The sequence below is a fragment of the Manis javanica genome, chromosome 1, assembly GCF_040802235.1.
Source record: "Manis javanica isolate MJ-LG chromosome 1, MJ_LKY, whole genome shotgun sequence".
Taxonomy (NCBI): Eukaryota; Metazoa; Chordata; class Mammalia; order Pholidota; family Manidae; genus Manis; species Manis javanica.
Genome location: NC_133156.1, coordinates 222374202 through 222390851, shown reverse-complemented (window position 1 = coordinate 222390851; position 16650 = coordinate 222374202). Strand labels below are relative to the sequence as shown.

General features: G+C 48.6%; 1 long non-coding RNA gene across 1 annotated transcript; it reads right to left on the bottom strand.

Moving 5' to 3' along the window:
• Nucleotides 1–1386: 1386 nt before the first annotated feature.
• Nucleotides 1387–2679, bottom strand: LOC118966966 (uncharacterized). Its single transcript, XR_012122387.1, has 3 exons — nt 2615–2679; nt 2077–2217; nt 1387–1557 (listed from the first exon to the last, which is right to left on the bottom strand). It is a non-coding gene; the product is annotated as an uncharacterized lncRNA (long non-coding RNA).
• Nucleotides 2680–16650: the final 13971 nt, after the last annotated feature.

Sequence of the window (16650 nt, the reverse complement as noted above, 5' to 3'; positions counted from 1 at the left end):
GGCTCCAGGACACCACGTAGGTGGGGTGTGTGCTGGGAATACAGCAGCTCAGCTGAAAGTCAGGGGACGTGGCACAGGAGATGGACAGTTGGTCTGGAAGCCGAGCCACGTCTGTCGCCTGCAGGGGCACTCTCACCACGTGGTACAGCTCCCACCTGAATCTCTGGGCCTCAAAGCAGCACTGGTACTTGCCTGCAGACACACAGCTGCTGCACCTCCCCCTGCTCTGGCCCCACCCCTGCCACTCAATCTGCTGCTTCCCAAGCCACGCCCAAGGTCTGCCTTGTTGGTCCAGCCTCTGCTGAACCCCAGCAAGAAAGATCCCTGCCCCCAAGAGGATTCCTGCGAGGAAGAAGAGATCTGGAGAAGGAGCTCCTGACCCTTTTTTACTATTAGCCTGTCGCCTTGGATTCTGAGATGAACCTCCCTCCTGCCAGTAGAGGTCCTTCCTGCACCAGCCTCTCCAGTTCAGCCTCTTGAAAAAAACACATCTGCTCTCAGGCAAAATTGAGCCCAGATTTTCAGCATTTTCTCATTATAATTTTTCACATCAATGGGCCCCTAAGCCTTCGTTCCCCATAACGAATAAATGGAAAGATGAAGAGGGCAGGAAGAAGAGACAAAAGTAGAGGGAAGGAGAAGAGAGGGAGGAGGAGGGAAGGGCTGCCCAGCTACCTGCCCACTCATGGGAGATGTTGAAGATGCTGAGGACAACCAGGCCTGGACGAGATGTCAGGGACACCCGGGACACTGGCTGAAGAAGGACGGGGCGGCAGTTCCCTGTGCGCCACAGGAGCCAGTTCAGGTCGGTGCTCTCATGGCTGGTGAGGAAGGTCAGGTTCAGCGTGTTGCCAGGCATCTGTAGCCAGGAGTTCAGGAGCAGGGTTCTGGGGACTGCAGGGTGGCAGGAGACAGTGGGCCCTTGGCAGGTACAGTGGCTCTCCGGGCAGCTGAGTCTCACCCCTTCCTCATCATCTGAGCCTGTTTCTCCTCACCCCTCTCCCCTCCAAGCCTGATTTGTTTGTTTTGTTCCTGGGTGAGTGCGGCTACTGCAGCCCAGCCCGGAAGACCCTATCTGTTACTGGGAACCAAATGCCACCTTTTTGGCCTATCACTCCCTGTCCCCCCAGGTAACATGGGACCGCTGGGGTCAAGGGCCATGTCACTACAGCACTTTCTCTCCTTGTCCACATGTCTCCAGAGTCTTCTTGTCCATTAGTCTCACTACTCAGGTCCCGAGCTCGGGTCCTGTGATTTTCTCCCACCAAGTGGAGCTGCTGGGCTTGTACCAGCTGGCAGAATACAGGGGTCAGAGGGGAAAACAACACAGAGAGGGGTTCTCTCGCTCTTGGTATTGGTTTCCAAGTCCCCAACCTTCCTCACCAGGTGGCAGCAGCTGGCAGTACCCGGCTTCAGGACGGCTGAAGACAAGACAGCTGCAGGGCTGGTGGTTGTGGGAGGATTGGCAGGGACGGTGACGGGAGCAGACACTGGTGTTCCACTGCTACCCAGAGAGGCAGGCATAAGAGGTCCCCCTGCCGTGGTGGACGTTACACTCTGTGACAGGGGGAAGGGGATGTGAAGGGGGCAGGCAGTACGAGGCAGGCAGGACCTACAACTCCCTACACCTGAGAGGGTGTAGGACTGGGCATCTGGGACAACCCCAAAGTCACAGGTGACCCAGTCACCCCACCACGACCCCATCAGGGACTGCCTCCTCAGCCAGGGTTCAAAGCTTCCGAGGTCCTACCGGGCAAGTCATCAGGGGAGGGGATAGAGAAGTCCAGCCCACCACTGTCTGCCCCTGGGGACTCTGCCAAAGTTTAGAAGATGGGGACGTGGAGCAGGAGAGGAAAGGTCTGTAGCGTGGGGAAGGGAGGAGAGAACTGGGCCGTGCAGATGCTCCAGGAAATAGGAGGGACTCTCGGGGCTTCAGGAGAGCTGGCCTGAAAAGGGCAGTGGAGGGCAGTGGGTGGGACACCTGGGAAGCCTTGTTCCCTTCTCTCTGACCCCCACTTCCTCCCAGATGTGGTGTAAGAGCCGCCGAGAAGCAGGGGCAGTAGAATTTCTCCCTACCTGTCGTGAGGCTGAGGCTAGTCAGAGTTCTTGATGGAGAAGAGGCCAAGGCGGTGGGGAGAGTCGGGGTTCTGGAGAGTGCCAGTAGCCAGGCCTCATTTGCAAAGTCCAGCTCTGCATGGACCGAGACCAGGACTGAGTCTATAAGAGCAGAGGGCACAGGTGGAGAGGAGAGGCAGCAAGGCCACATTTGCCTTGCACACATGGCTGGTCACGGCCAGGAAGCTGGAGCACACCCCCACACCCTCACCCCACAATAGCCTGCCGAGGAGCCGGTAAGGTTCAGGGGGGAAATGGCCCCCCCTGCTGCAGTGCACTCAGACTACTGCCAGCCTCCCAGCAAGCTTCATTTTATAGACAAGGTTCTCAGAGACGGATGGCTTTCTCACAGCTTCACAGCTAGAGAACTGGTGTCTGGACCTGCTGGACCTGTGCCAGGTCTGGTGCTCTCTCTAACCCCCGCGCCCCCGGATCCCTCCTGTCCTTTCTTCCCGCCAGTACCCTGCTCCCGCTCAGCCCCTCCTGTCTGTCCACTCACCACCTGCTTCAGTCTTTTGGTCTAGTCGCTTCCCAGATTCCCCTCCAGCCTGACTCTGTCCCTGGAACAGAGCACAGAGGAGAGCCCTCTGAGGAGAGGCTGACCCCAGGTTTCTCCCAGGGACACTTTCTTCCCCAGGTGGCTCACGGCTCAGCATGGCCAATTTGGCGTGACTCCATCTCTCTGAAGCTCATCTTTCTGCCTGGTATCAAGCGGACACAGCAAAGGGGAGACATTAGTCTTCTGGTAGTAAGTACCAGCGATGCAGCCCCAGGGACTCCATCAGGGCCTGCAAATCTCCTCTGAACCCAGGAACCAGGCACACGCGGCAGAGTCAATATGTTTTGCTTAATTCCTTCCTGACTTTACCTGTCCCCGGGCCTCTAGGCTAATTGATGCAGCTGGGTCCGGAGCTCCCGTGGGGAGGGCTGGCAGAGCTGGCTGGGGCCCAGGGACTTGGGGACTTCTATTCCCCCAATAGGAATTGCCACGAGGGTGAACAGAAGGCAGCACATTCCTTTAGTCTCCCGTTCCCATTATTTCCTTACCACTACTTCCTTTCTCAAAATTGCATGTGCATGTGGGTATGTATCTAAAAACAGATATGCACATAGATAAGGATATGGTATAGACAGGAGACAGATAGACCCACCTGAGAGAACATGTAAATCAGTATTAATCTAGACTCCATGCCTGTCTTCAGATTCTTTCCTGTCCTCTACACCAGTGGGTCCCAAATTTGGAAAGTTTTTCTTTTAATTTTTAAATTGCAAGCTTGACTGGAAAAGCCTTTATCCAAAGTGTAGCTGGCATCCCTGGAGTTCACAGGGACTCAAATAAAGAAACAAAAGCTGTTCACCAAACCATAGAAAATAACACTGAAGTCTCGAGATCTTATAACAAACCAGCCTCTTTGTTTTTTATGCATTACTTCCTCTCCCTCTATCCATTACCCCTTTACCTGTCCTTTCATTCCACACCTTGCTGCCCTTCATACTGAGAGACCTCTGCCATCGCCGCTTGAATACCCCTGTCTTCACTCCAGGATAACTCAGAGGTTGGGCTGCTCGGGCAATTGGTGACCGACCTGGGGGAGAGACATGACCAGGAGGAGCATGGAGGCAGCCACACAGGCCATGGCTCAGTGAAGCAGTCCTCAAGTGCCTTCTGCAGCGGCATGATGCAAATTTCTTGAGAAGAGCTGGCAGAGCACAGATGAGATGTGGGGGAAGAGTGGAGGTGAGCCAGGTCGCATCTATAGCCTGTGACTGAGTCACATGAGCCTCCAGGTCACATGGAACCCACATGCCCCAGTGAGAGTGAACTGCCCATTTTCCTCCTTGGGTCTGGACCAGAAATTCAGTGAGCAGAAGAGGACTTAGGAGTCCTGGGCCACAACCAGCAATGTCTCATTAATCCACATTCAGTCACTTATTGAATGTGACAGGGAAATCTAGATCTCTGGAACGCACAGGAAAGCGAATCATGATCACAGACCCAGGGTTAGAAAACACATCAGAGCTGATTGCTATCCTTAAACAATCTCCAGATAGACAAGAGTCTTAAATGTAACAGAGAATCTGGAAGAAGACCAGAGAAATTATCAAGTAATTTCACAAAATAATTTTGAAAGGAGGACGGCTTTGCCAAGCAGGGTACAAAACAGGAAAGCAAAAAAGGAAATAAATTAGACTATCTAAAAAGTTTTAAATTTGAAATTTAAAAAAGGGTAAAAGACAAAAGAAAACATACTTGTAGCACTGTGACGAAATAAAGGGCTTATCGTAACAAGAATTTTTAAAGCTACACATCAGTAAACAGTAAATGGGCAAAAAATAGGAATGAAAATATCAATAGTTTGATAAACATATGAAGACATCCAACTTAGGATTGGAGAAATGCAAACTGAAATAAAAAAATACTCTGTCACCTACCAATTATCAAAAGACAAGATACTGATTATATGCAGTGTTGACAAAGTGTACTTGCACGTGCATACAAAATTATGTAGAAGGACGTTCAAGGCAGAGTTCTTTGTGATAGCAAATGAGTTGAACAACCAAAATGTCCATTCAAAAGGGATGGGTTCAGTAAATTATGGGAGTTCCTGACCACAGAACATTTTTGTGGAAAAATACAAAGCAAAGAAGCTCAGTGGTGCAAATTTCCAGAGAAGGGCTGGCAAGACACAGAGGAACCCCAATATATATGGTGAAGTTGAAAGTGTATATTTTGATCCCCTTTATGTAAAAAAGGGAATCTATATTGGGTACCTGTGCTTTTTATACGTAGAACATTTCTGGAAGAATATGTCAGAAACTTGGCAATTGTTGCTTCTGGGGAAGGAGATTAAGGGTCTAGATAGGTTTGTGTGCTGTTTGAAAGGTTATTTTTCTAATGTTGGGCGTGTATTTTTTGAATTGAAAAAGCAAAGTTGATTGAACTCTGTGCTTGCACGTGCACTCACATGCTTGACACATACACAGAGTACTTAGAGCAGAAAATCAGCCCCATATATTTCACTGTCCACCACTGTCTCCACTCCCCTCTTCCTAGGATAGCTGCTAAGGAAGAGCAGCCACACAGAGCAAATATATGCATGGCAGCACAGACTTTGTAAATAACTGATTTCAGAGAACATGAAAATGGTGAAGAATCAGGTTTGAGAACCAGTCAGAATTCTCAAGTATCAGAGTGGCGGTGCTGTCAGCATTTGAAAGCTGTCTATTGCAACCGCAGGGGTCTCAGATAGGCCAGGGCATAGGGGACAACAAGAGCATCTGCCACAGCCACCCAAGGGAGTCAGTCAAAGCACAATGTGGTCCTGGACATTGCTCTAGAAAGTCTCGAGGAGCAGGCAGTGCAGAAGACAGAGGCAGAATTGAGACCCACAGTGGCTCTAAGTATAAGTGGTAGGATTTGGTATGCTTTCCTACTTTTCTATACTTTAAAATGTTGTATTCCATAATGGAAAGAATTCCTAACGGTAAGGTGGAGGCCCCGGAGGGAGGGGTGAGCACTTCGGGTACTGATGGCATGCTATCGTCTCTGGCTGCTGCCCCCTTCCACATCAGACACTGATGACGTGCCAAAGTCCCCGGCTGTTGCCCCCTCACAACCAGAAAAATGTTCCTTAGGCTAGCGAATCCTCACGGTGCTGTAAGTCTGCCTCCCCCTACCTTCTTTAAAAACTCCCCACATGTCTAGTTACATGAGACTCCCCCGCACCCCCCACCTGTAGCTAGCCAGACTGGAGAACATTGCCCGGTATTGCGTTCAAATAAACTGCCTGGCCCTTTGTTGCCTCTCATTGCCTGTTTATTTCGGTTTGAATTTATCTTACACTAACAGAACTATTAACTCTCATAGTCTCAACTCTTTTTTGGAGCAAACAGGTTCAGAGGCCTTCGTTTGCTCAAGTTTTGCTTCTTGTCAGGAAACATCCGCAGGCTGAATCAGGTCTCAGACTTAGGGTGGAGTTCAGACAAACAGTCCTTATGGCTTCCACCTAGCTACTCCCAAGACCAGGATCAACCATAAGGCTATTGGCCTTTGCCCCGTCTCATATAAAGATTTTTTGAAACCAGTAAGTTTTCACTCTTGCAGGCAGCTTCTCTGAGCTTCTAGATTGTACCCTAGGCAAAGGAAGTTTGCTTTGCATTCCTTTGTGCTTTCAGCCCTTCAGGCCATGTCAGAAGTGTCTTTGATAACAAAGGTTTGCAATCTGGCCTTCTCTTATGTGTATCTATCTTAAAAGCCCCTTACTATGTAAACTACTAATAGTTTACTAAAGAATAAAGGCAGCTTAGACCTTTATCCCATACGAATCTTAACTTCTCGTTCTCTTTCTCTCTGGCATGGTGTTCATTAAGTTTTTAGAACTCTTAAATGATAAATTGTTAGAATGGGGAGGGACTTCAGCTGAGGTATCTACTTCAGCTGCCTCACTTTGCAGAAGAGGATTAGGAGCTAAGAGGGAAACTGTCTTGCTGGAGATCGCATAGCTAGTGGATGGCAGAGCCCTGCTTAAAGCCAGGTCTTCTGACTTTGAATCTAGGAAATCTTGATGGAGTTAAGATAGATCAATTTAAATATAGACTAATAGGATTTTCTGGCAACAGCAATGAATTATAAATAAGATAGAATCTGATTCCACAAGGAAGCCACTTCTTCAAGAACACTTTCCTAAGGAGAAGAAATGAATATAATATGAGAAGAGGTGGTTATGAAAAGTATGTGCATAAGAATCAAGCAGTTCTGTGAAAGTCAGCTCATGACTACCTTACCTATCTATGTAGAGGTCCTTAATTTAGCAAATACAACCATTTGGAACGTGGTTGAGATCTACAAGGAACCAAAGAAGGTCTATGAGCAGTCAAAACAGGTTGTAGAGATTGTTCTGGAAGGTCTAGCTGGGTCCATTACGCAAGAGAAGAACTAAAAGGCATCCAGATGGGAAAGGAAATGTAAAATTATTCACAGATGACATGGTCTTATATTTAGAAAATCCTAAGTAATCAATTAAAAACTTAGAGCTGAAAGAGGGGATGTGAACTGAACAGTCCAAGGAGGTTTATTGCTGAACGTGAGAGGCACCCCTCTGTCCTGGCCAGCAGAACAAAGAAAAGAGGTTCTCTAACAGGTCAAGAGGCTTTTTATGGCCAGCGTTTTGGCGAGCTCTTTGAGGGGAGGGGTCAGGGGAAGGTGGCTTGTGGCTTGCTGACGTGTCCTCTGGAAGATGCTTGTAGCCTAAGATGAAACCTAGGTCTCTCAGAGATGGTGGGTGGGCTTATTCAAAAGGCAGTACTCAGGTACGGATTCTATCAAGAGCTAATTAAACAAGTTTGGAACATTGCAGGACATAAGATCAGAATGCAAAAATTAATTGTATTTTTATACACTCGCAATGAGCAATCTGAAAATTTAGAAAATAATTCTATTCAGAACAGCGTCAAAAAGAATTAAATGTTTTAGGAAGAAATTACACAAGTGTGAGATTTGCACACTGAAAAGGAAGGAAAATACTGTTGAAAGGCATTAGAGAGGATGTAAATATGTGGAAAGACATTCATGTTGGTGGAGCAGATTTAAACTGTTCAGATGGCATTACTTCCCAAATTGATCTGCAGATTCAATACCATCTCTATCCAAATCTCAGCTGTCTGTTTTTGCAGAGATTGACCAACTGATTCTAAAATTCATTTGGAAATGCAATGGACCCAGAAATAGCCAAAATATCTCAAAAATAAAGAATGAAGTTGGAGGAATTAGACTTCCCCATTTCAAAACTACTACAAAGCTAGAGTAATTAAGACAGTACTTGAATAAGGACAAATGTATAGATCAAGATAATAGAATTGAGAATAGAGAAATAAACCTTTACATTTATGGTTAATTGATTTTGACAAAGGTGCCAAGACAATTGAGTGGGGGAATAGCATAACTCGCTATCCATGTGAAAAAGAACAAATTTGGACCCCTGCCTCATACTATACACAAAAAGCAACTTTATATTTATCTTGATTTTCACCTTGTAAGATTCATTTCAGACTTCTGCCCTCAGAAGTGTAAGACCCTGCATTTCTTTTAAGCTACTCTGTTTGTAGTAACTTGTTAGAGCAGCAGTAGGAAATGAATACAGAGATCATGCCATTATTTTAAAAAGTTTTGGTTATTGTATTATTCAGGTCTAATATTTCCATCTGGTTCTTTATATTTTCTATTTCTGTACTGAGACTTTTTATCTTTCCCTTCATTGAAGAGTGTTCATACTTATGACACTTTCCTAATTGCTGCTTTGTTTTCTGATCATTCCAACTTCTGTATCATTTCAGCATTGATGTCTATTGATTATTTTTCCCATATGAGTTGAGATTTCCTGGTTCCTCATATGCCAAAACATTTTTGGGTTGTATTCTGGACATTTGAATATTATGTTATGAGACTATGGATCTTGTTTAAGTTCCATGGAAAATGTTGATATTTTTGTTAGCAAGCAACTGATCTGGTTTGGTTCAGGTAGTAAGTTCTGACCAACCTACTCTGGATTATGTTTTCAACATCAGTTCCTGAAAGGAAAGGAGCGACACACAGCAGCAATTCACCGGAGAAATCCGCTTTATTGGGGAAAGGTGCTGGGTTTTATAGGAAGGGGCATGGGGTGATTGTGGTGTTACTTTTACGGGGCTGGTGGCTGTTGGCTAGGTGCTGGGAGTGGGAGTGGGGAGAGACGTGATTGGTCTTCAGGTGGCGCCGTCGGGAACTGAGGACCCGGAAGAGAAGCTGGAAGTTGGCCATCTTACTGGTGGGGGCCCTTCATTCCCCCCTTTCTCCTCTATGGGGTTGTGGACATTGCTTTCTCTCTGACTGCTTCCTGCTGAATGTGGGTGGAGAAGGGAGTGAGGGCTTGAGGATTGGGAGGAAAGGGTTGATAGGACTCTCCACAGTAAGGATGAGTAGATGTGGACTTCTTCAGGTTTGGAAATCAATGAAGGTTCCCTGTAACCATAGGTCGAGGACTTGTTGATTCCAATGGTGCCAAGAGGATACGGGTGCCAGGAGCCAAGTGTCTGCGGCCATTGTTTCTAGGAACAGTTTCCAGCAGAGAGAGGGGTCCATCTCAGCGTGTAGTGAGGAGGTCACATGAGGGTGAGGGATCTTCTGTGGCCAGAAGCTGATAGTTCCTGAGTAAAAGCTGTTTGAAAGTTTGATTAGAGACTTTTCCGACTTGGGATTTGATGAACTTTATTATACAGGGTAAGAAAAGACAGGCAAGAAGAATGATTATTATGGGGCCTGCAATGGGCAGGAGCCAGGTAAGGAGGGGGTTTGTTAGTATTGAAGAGAATGGGTTGGAATTGGAAGCAGAGTGGAGGCTGGAGGCAAGGTTGGTGAGTTTGGTAATGACAGTTTCTACAATGCTGGATTCGTTGATGTAATAGCAGCACTCCTCTTGAAGGAATATGCAGGTGCCACCCTTTTCAGCTGTAAGCAGATCTAAGGCCCACCGGTTTCGAAGGGTGACCTTAGCTAGCGAAGTGACCTGTCTTTGGAGAGAGGCTAGAGAATCGGCAGTGGATGTCAGGGCTCCCTCAAGTTTGGCGTTGAGATCTTTAATTGCCCATAGAGAGTGACCCAAGGCTCCTCCTGAAAACCCTGCCCCAATGGCTGAGGTGGTCAAAGAGATACCGACCATGATGGGAAGGAAAGCAGCCCTTTTTGTGCACGAGGGCAAGGGAGGTTGGAGCTCAAGAAGTTCTGCCATTCTGTAAAGTGTAAGCTATGGGATTAGGGTGATGAGAATGCAGGGTATATTGGAGTTGGGAGGCAGTGATTTGAAAAGACTGCCATTACACCAAAAGAAGTGTCCTGGTTGCGTAAAAGTCTTAGAGCCAGAGGTAGGGGTGTAGATAGAGAGGCAGTGCAGTGTGCTGGATGCAGGTGGAGTTGGGCCTACACAGTGGTGGATGGTGAGATTATCTGCGTAGTCTGGTTCCCATAGGGGTATGTCTGCCAGGGGACGGAGGGGTTGTCCTTCTGCATGGAAGGAGTAGTTGGAAATATCGAGGGTCACGGCAGCCAGCAGTGGGCGCTGTAGTTATGCGCACAAGAAACAATTGGCGGTGTTGAAGGTGTGGTTGAGAAAGATGGTGGTGTCTTGAATGAGCTGTAACCAAGAGTAGGAGGAATAAGAAAATGAAGAGGTGCCATCAAGAGTTTGGATAATGACTTTTTCGGAATGTCCGATATCGGATGCAACTTGAGAGATGTGGGAGTGAGAGGGAACATACTCTCGAAAGATATGAAGGGTACCATGGGAGGTTGAGGACCCCCCATAGTAAACTGAGGCTGTGACTCCAGCGGCCCATCGAGAGTCCCAGGGATCTGGGATTGATAAGGAGTATGAGCCATTGAGATATTTCATGATGCGGTTGGAGGAGTAATACTGTGGGTACTGGGAGTTACCCATGTAGTGAATGGTGCAAGACCAGTAGGGACATCCCCTGTGTCTTGCCATCGCCTGCAAAGGCTTGTCTTTGGTCATAGAGGAAGCAGAGGTAGGGAGAATAAAGGTAGCTGCTAGTGAACACTTTGGTGGAGGGAAGAAAGTGGAGGTATAAAGGCCCGGAGCAGCCTTTTAGAGGGCAGTCTAATGTGGCAATGAGGGCAGTAACTTTTGTTTGATGTTGTGTGTAAGCCTGTCTGACTTTGAATCGCCATACAAAGAAGGCTGGGGTGGCAGGGAAGACAATAGGAATGAGGAAAAAAAGCGAGAGAACAGTAAAGGAGGAAAAAATCATGATTCGGGTATGGATGGCGAAGGGGGTGAATGGGAGATGTGGAGTTTCAAGGGATCAGAGGGATGAGGCATGGTAGAGTAGACAGCGTTTTGGGCTGTATCCGAAGGACTCTGGATTGTGACTGATGGGTCTTGGGTGTCCAGAGAAGGTGGGTCCTGGGTGTTTTGTTTCAACCTGGAGATATGAATCCAAGGGGTGACAGAGTTATCAGGCAGTGAGAGCTTGGTGGCCGAGGGGGTGCAGAGAATAACTGGGTGTGGACCTTCCCATTTTGGGGCGAGAGAGGGCCAATCCTCTGGCAGCTTATAAAACACTAGTTGGCCGGGCTGTAAGACAAGAGGATTTTGTGAGGCGGATGGATCAGGAAGGAGCCAATCCTGCTATTTCCACAATTCAGTGCAGAGCAGAGAGAGTAGCAGAAGGGCCATATTGGGAGGAAATGGTCCTTTGTGGGAAGGGAGCCCCGGGGGTAGAATCGGGCGGCCGTACATGATCTCAAAGGGCAACAAGAAGGCAGGTTTCTTTGGGAGGGCCCGAATGCGGAGTAGAGCTAAGGGAAGTAAGCGAACCCAGTCAAGGTGTAGTTCTAGAGATAGTTTGGTCAGGATGTTCTTTGGAGTCCTATTGGTTCTTTCTACTTTTCCCGAAGCCTGTGGTTGATAAGGATAATGTAAATGCCAGGGGAGCGAGAGCGACTTGGAGAGGTTCTGCATAATTTGGGCAGTGAACTCAGGGCCGTTATCTGATTGGAGGGAAGTGGGCATCCCAAACCTAGGAAAGATCTGGGTGAGGAGGATAGAGGCAACCACGGACGCTCATTTGTTAGTGGTGGGGAAAGCTTCGACCCATCCTGAAAATGTATCTACTAACATGAGTAGGTATCTGGTACGCCATACGGGGGGCATGTTAGTGAAGTTTATTTGCCAATCTGCAGCGGGGACATTACCCCTTGCTTGATGAGCCGGGAAGGGTCGGGCCTTGAGGGAGGTTTAGGGTTAGTGCATTGGCAGATGGTGCACCTGTGGGTGATTTGGTCAAGTAGGATTTTGTCTTCAGGAGAGAGAGAAAAAAAGGATTGTAAAAAATGGATCAAGGATTGGGGGCTAGGACAGAACAGATCGTGTAAGAAACGGAAGAGGGACTCTTTGTCCTGGGAACAGAGGGTGTGTTGTGATAAGGCTAAAACCACAAGGGTTTTGATAGGGCAACTGACCGGGCTACTGCCATTTGTTGTTACCTCTTGCAATGGGGGAGTCATCCTTTTGATGTGACTTGCAGTGGACTATGCCCAGTTGGTGTGGGAGTTGTGAAGCCTCTAGGAGTTTAGTTATTAAGGCTGAATTAGTGATGGAATTTCCTTTTGTGGTGAGGAGGCCTCGTTCTTTCCATGCTACCACATGAGACAAGAGAATGTGGAATATGTATTTGGAGTCAGTGTACAGTGTGAGAGATGTGTCACGGGCCAGAGTGCACGCTCTGGTGGCTGCAATGAATTCAGCCTGTTGATTGGTTGTACCGGGGGGGTAGGGCTCGTGCCTCGATGACGTCTTCGAGGGAGGCTACTGCGTATTCTGCATAGTGGGTGCCCTCATGTTTAAAGGAGGACCAATCAGTAAACCAGATGAGGTCGGAGTGTGAGAGGGCTCCTTCAGAGATCGTGGAGTGGCACGGAAGGAAGTTGTGAAGGGCTTCCAGGCAATCATGCGAGGCAGTATGAGGAGCGCAGGGTAGAGGAAGAAGAGTGGCCGGATTCAGGGGCGGACAGGGGAGGAAAGAAATGTCTGGATTTTGGAGGAAGGAGGACAGTAAGTTCAGAAGTCTGGAGGGAGGGAGAGTCTGTAAACTTTTGTAGGTTAAGAGGTCTTTTAAGTGGTGTGGGGCCAGAAAGGTAAGGGGTGCCCCAAATGTCAGTTTATGAGCTTCCTTCTGCAAGAGCTGTCCAGAGGCTAATGCCCGTAGGCAGGGGGCCCATCCCTGAACTGTGGGGTCTAATTGCTTGGAGAGATAAGCTCCTGGGGCAAAGGATGGGCCATAATATTGGCCTAGGACTCCTAGTGCTTGACTGGACCTTTCATGGATGTATAATGAGAAGGGTTTTGACAAATCAGGAAGATGGAGAGCTGGGGCTTCCACAAGGGCTTGACGGAGCTTAATGAAGGAATGTCAGGGTGAGGAGGATAATGATTCTTCAGGGGGGCCCTTGCTGAGGTCGTATAGGTGTCTTGCCAACAGGGAGAAGTTAGGGATCCATGCTCTAAAATAACCAGCCAGGCCTAGAAAGGAAAGGATTTCTGTCTTGGTTTTGGAAACAGACAGGTCAGAGTGGAGCCATTTTCTGTCTAAGGTAATGGACTTTCTTTGTTGAGATAGAAGGAATCCCAGGTAAGTGACAGAAGGGGAAGAGATTTGAGCTTTGACGGGGGATACCCGGTAACCTCTGGAAGCTAGAAGGTTAAGTAGGGAGGCAGTGTCAAGTTGAGACTGTTCCCATGAGGGACTGCAGAGTAGAAGATTGTCCATGTATTGTAATAAGGTGGACTTGGAGTGATCATGATGAAACTGTTTGAGGTCCTGAGCTAGGACCTGTCCAAAAATATGGGGACTATCTCAGAAGCCTTGTGGCAGAACTGTCCAAGTGAGTTGTTTAGAATGTCTTGTGTATGGGTCCGTCCAGGTGAAGGCGAAAAAATGTTGGGAGGAAGGGTCCAGAGGGATGGAAAAAAATGTATCCTTGAGATCTAGGACTGAGAAGTGGGATGCTGAGGCAGGGATCTGCGATAAAAGGGTGTATGGATTTGGAACCAAGGGATGGATAGGGACGACGGCCATGTTGATGAGGCGAAGGTCTTGGACAAGGCAGAAAGATCCATTGTTTTTTTTTAAGAGCTAATATGTGGGTATTAAACGGGGAGTGAGTGGGTCTGAGGTAATTTTGTTTAAAAGATCTTGAATGACGGGTTGAAGGCCTATGAGGGATGAAGTGGTTAGGGGGTACTGGGTCTGACAGATATACTGAGAGAGGTCACGTAATTTGATAGAGACAGGAGGACATAGAGCCACAGAGGGGCTTGTAATGTCCCAAACTTTGGGATTTATAGGGTGTATGAGGGCGGAACTGGAGCTTTCATTAGGTAGAGGGGGGTCGTCAGCTATGAGGGCCATCAGAAAGAGGGTACTGGGGGCTGTGGGAGTGGATATAGTTATGGTAAGTGGAGGAGAGAAAGGATGTCCCGTCCTAGTAAAGGTATGGGACACTGGGGCATAACTAGGAAGGAGTGGGAAAAAGGTATAGGATTGTCCTTGATTGTGCATAAAAGGGAGGGGGGTTAATGGGAAAATCTGTTTACCTCCTACCCCGACTATATTAGTAATGGCTGGTGTGGTAGGTCCCCGGTATTCTCGCAAGACCTGGAAGGTGGTTCCTGTATCTAGGAGGAAGGAGATGGAGTGACCGTCTACTATTAAAGTAACCCTGGGCTCCTGTTTGGTGATGGAAATGGTCGAGCGAGAAGCCCCCGGGCTCTGTCAATCTTCTTCTGCCAGCCCCACTACGGTGGGCTTAGGATGGGGGTTGTTTGTCCAGCCTCCTCTTCGGGTGTCTGGGCAATCAGACCCCCAGTGGCCCTTTTTGTGGCATCTGGGGCATGGGGTGGTAGGAGATCTGGGGAGGGGCACGCCCTTGACCAATGTCCTTCTTTTCCACACTTGAAACAAGTTCCTGGTGGGGGGGAGCTTGTTTGTAGAGGGGCGCCCAGATTGTGGTTTTATCAGCTGGGCCAACATTTGGAAATTGGCCTGATCAGCCTTTTGTTTACGGCGTTCTTTCTCCTCCTCCCGGTTATGGAAGACTTTAAAGGCCACTGTTAGGATCTCAGTCTGTGGGGTAGCGGGGCCCTGTTCTAGCTTTTTGAGTTTAGCTTTAATGTTGGGATAGCTTTGAGCTAGGAAGTATGTCATAAGGACATGTCTTCCGTCAGGCGTTTCTGGGTCCAGGCTGGTATACTGTAATAGGGCTTGAGTGAGTCTGTCTAAGATCTCGGAGGGAGTTTCCTCCCTCCTTTCAATTATGTCTTGGAGCTTTTGAAAGTTGACTACTTTACGAGCTGCCTTTTTTAGACCTGTTATTAAGCAGCAGGCGAAGATATCTCGAGAGCAGAGACCCACGGCGGTGTTATAATCCCAGTGTGGGTCTTGTTTGGGGACTGCAGTGGGGCCAGGGGGATAGGTGGGGTCAGTCCTGTGGGTTTCGGTAGCGTGCATTTGGGCGAAGTCCCAAACTCATCTACGCTCTTCAGGAAGGAGGGTATTGGCCAGGAGCATGAAAATGTCATGATGTGTGAGGCTGTAAGACTGGAGGGTCCATTGAAACTCCCTGATGTATGTTGTAGGATCAGTGGAAAAGGAACCTAGGCGTTTCTCAAGTTGGGCTAAATCTCCTAAAGAGAAAGGGACATGAACGCGCATGATGCCTTCGGATCCTGCTACTTCCCGGAGGGGGGCAATAATTTTGGGAGGCCCTCGGGACCGAGTCTGAGGGGGACTGAAGGGTTCTGGCTCAGTCTGTGGGTGGGAAACAGGTGATGGGGGCAAAGACATGATAATTTTGGGAGGCCCTTGGGACCAAGTCTGAGGGGGCAAAGATGGAGGAGACTCTTGGGACTTAGTTAGAGGGGGGATGAAAGGCTAAGGCTTGATCTGTTGGAGGGGAGAATGTGAGGGGGATGGAGGCAGAGGGGGTGAGGTGGGGGAGGAGACGGTGGTGGAGGAAGGAGAGGAGTGGGAAGGGAGAGGATGGGAGGCAGCAGCGATGGCAGTGGAGGGTGGAGGGGTTGCAGGAGGGGGAGGGACTGAAGGGGGAAGCCTGTATGGTGGAGGCTCATCGGCCGGGTCAAAGGTAATCGAAGAGGGACTGGGAGTGTGGGGATGGGAGAGAGATGGCTTGCAGGCTAGGAGAACTTGGGGCGGGGAACAGGTGGTGCAGAGGCTGGGATTTTGAGCTAGGAGGCGAAAAGCTTCGATATAGGGAATCTCCTTCCATTTTTTCAGGTGCTGGCAGTAGTTACAAAGATTGCGAGTGATGTTAGGATCAAGAGTTCCCCTTGCGGGCCATTGGTTGTTATTGTCTAGAGGGTATGTCGGCCAATCTTGGGAGCAGAATTTACGGAGAAGTTTTGGTTTTATATCAGGTGTGAGGGAGAGGGTGGCTAGATACTTGAGCAGGCATTCAAGAGGTGAACTTTCAGGGAGGGATGAGGAGGCTCCCATGGCTGAAGGACAGAGAAGGAGACAAACAGGGGAAGACGAACGGAGATCCTCAGACTGGAGGCAGACTGCAAGGAGACAAAGGGCGTCCCTGATGATCCTTGGTGGTCTGCGGAAACTCGTATATGAGTTGGAATTTCTTAGGAAGTGTGGGTCGTCACCCAGACTTCCCTAAGAAGGCAGAGTGCCGGAGTCACGAGGTACCTAGTACTAGGAATTTTTGGCAGATGGAATGGATTTCAACAGACAGAATGGAAGGAGGAGGGGGGAAAAGGGAACATTCTCATCCGCAAAGGAGTCACCTCATTTATGGCTGTTGGAGGGGGGGCCTGAGGGTCCTCCACAGCCATGAAGGCCTGAGGCAGGGAGAGTTCCCTCCTCATCCTCGACCATCAGGGCCTTGCCAGATGATCACAGTCAATGGCAGTGTGATAACTTGGGGAAGAGTGGTCCTCTCCAGGGGGAAAACTTACC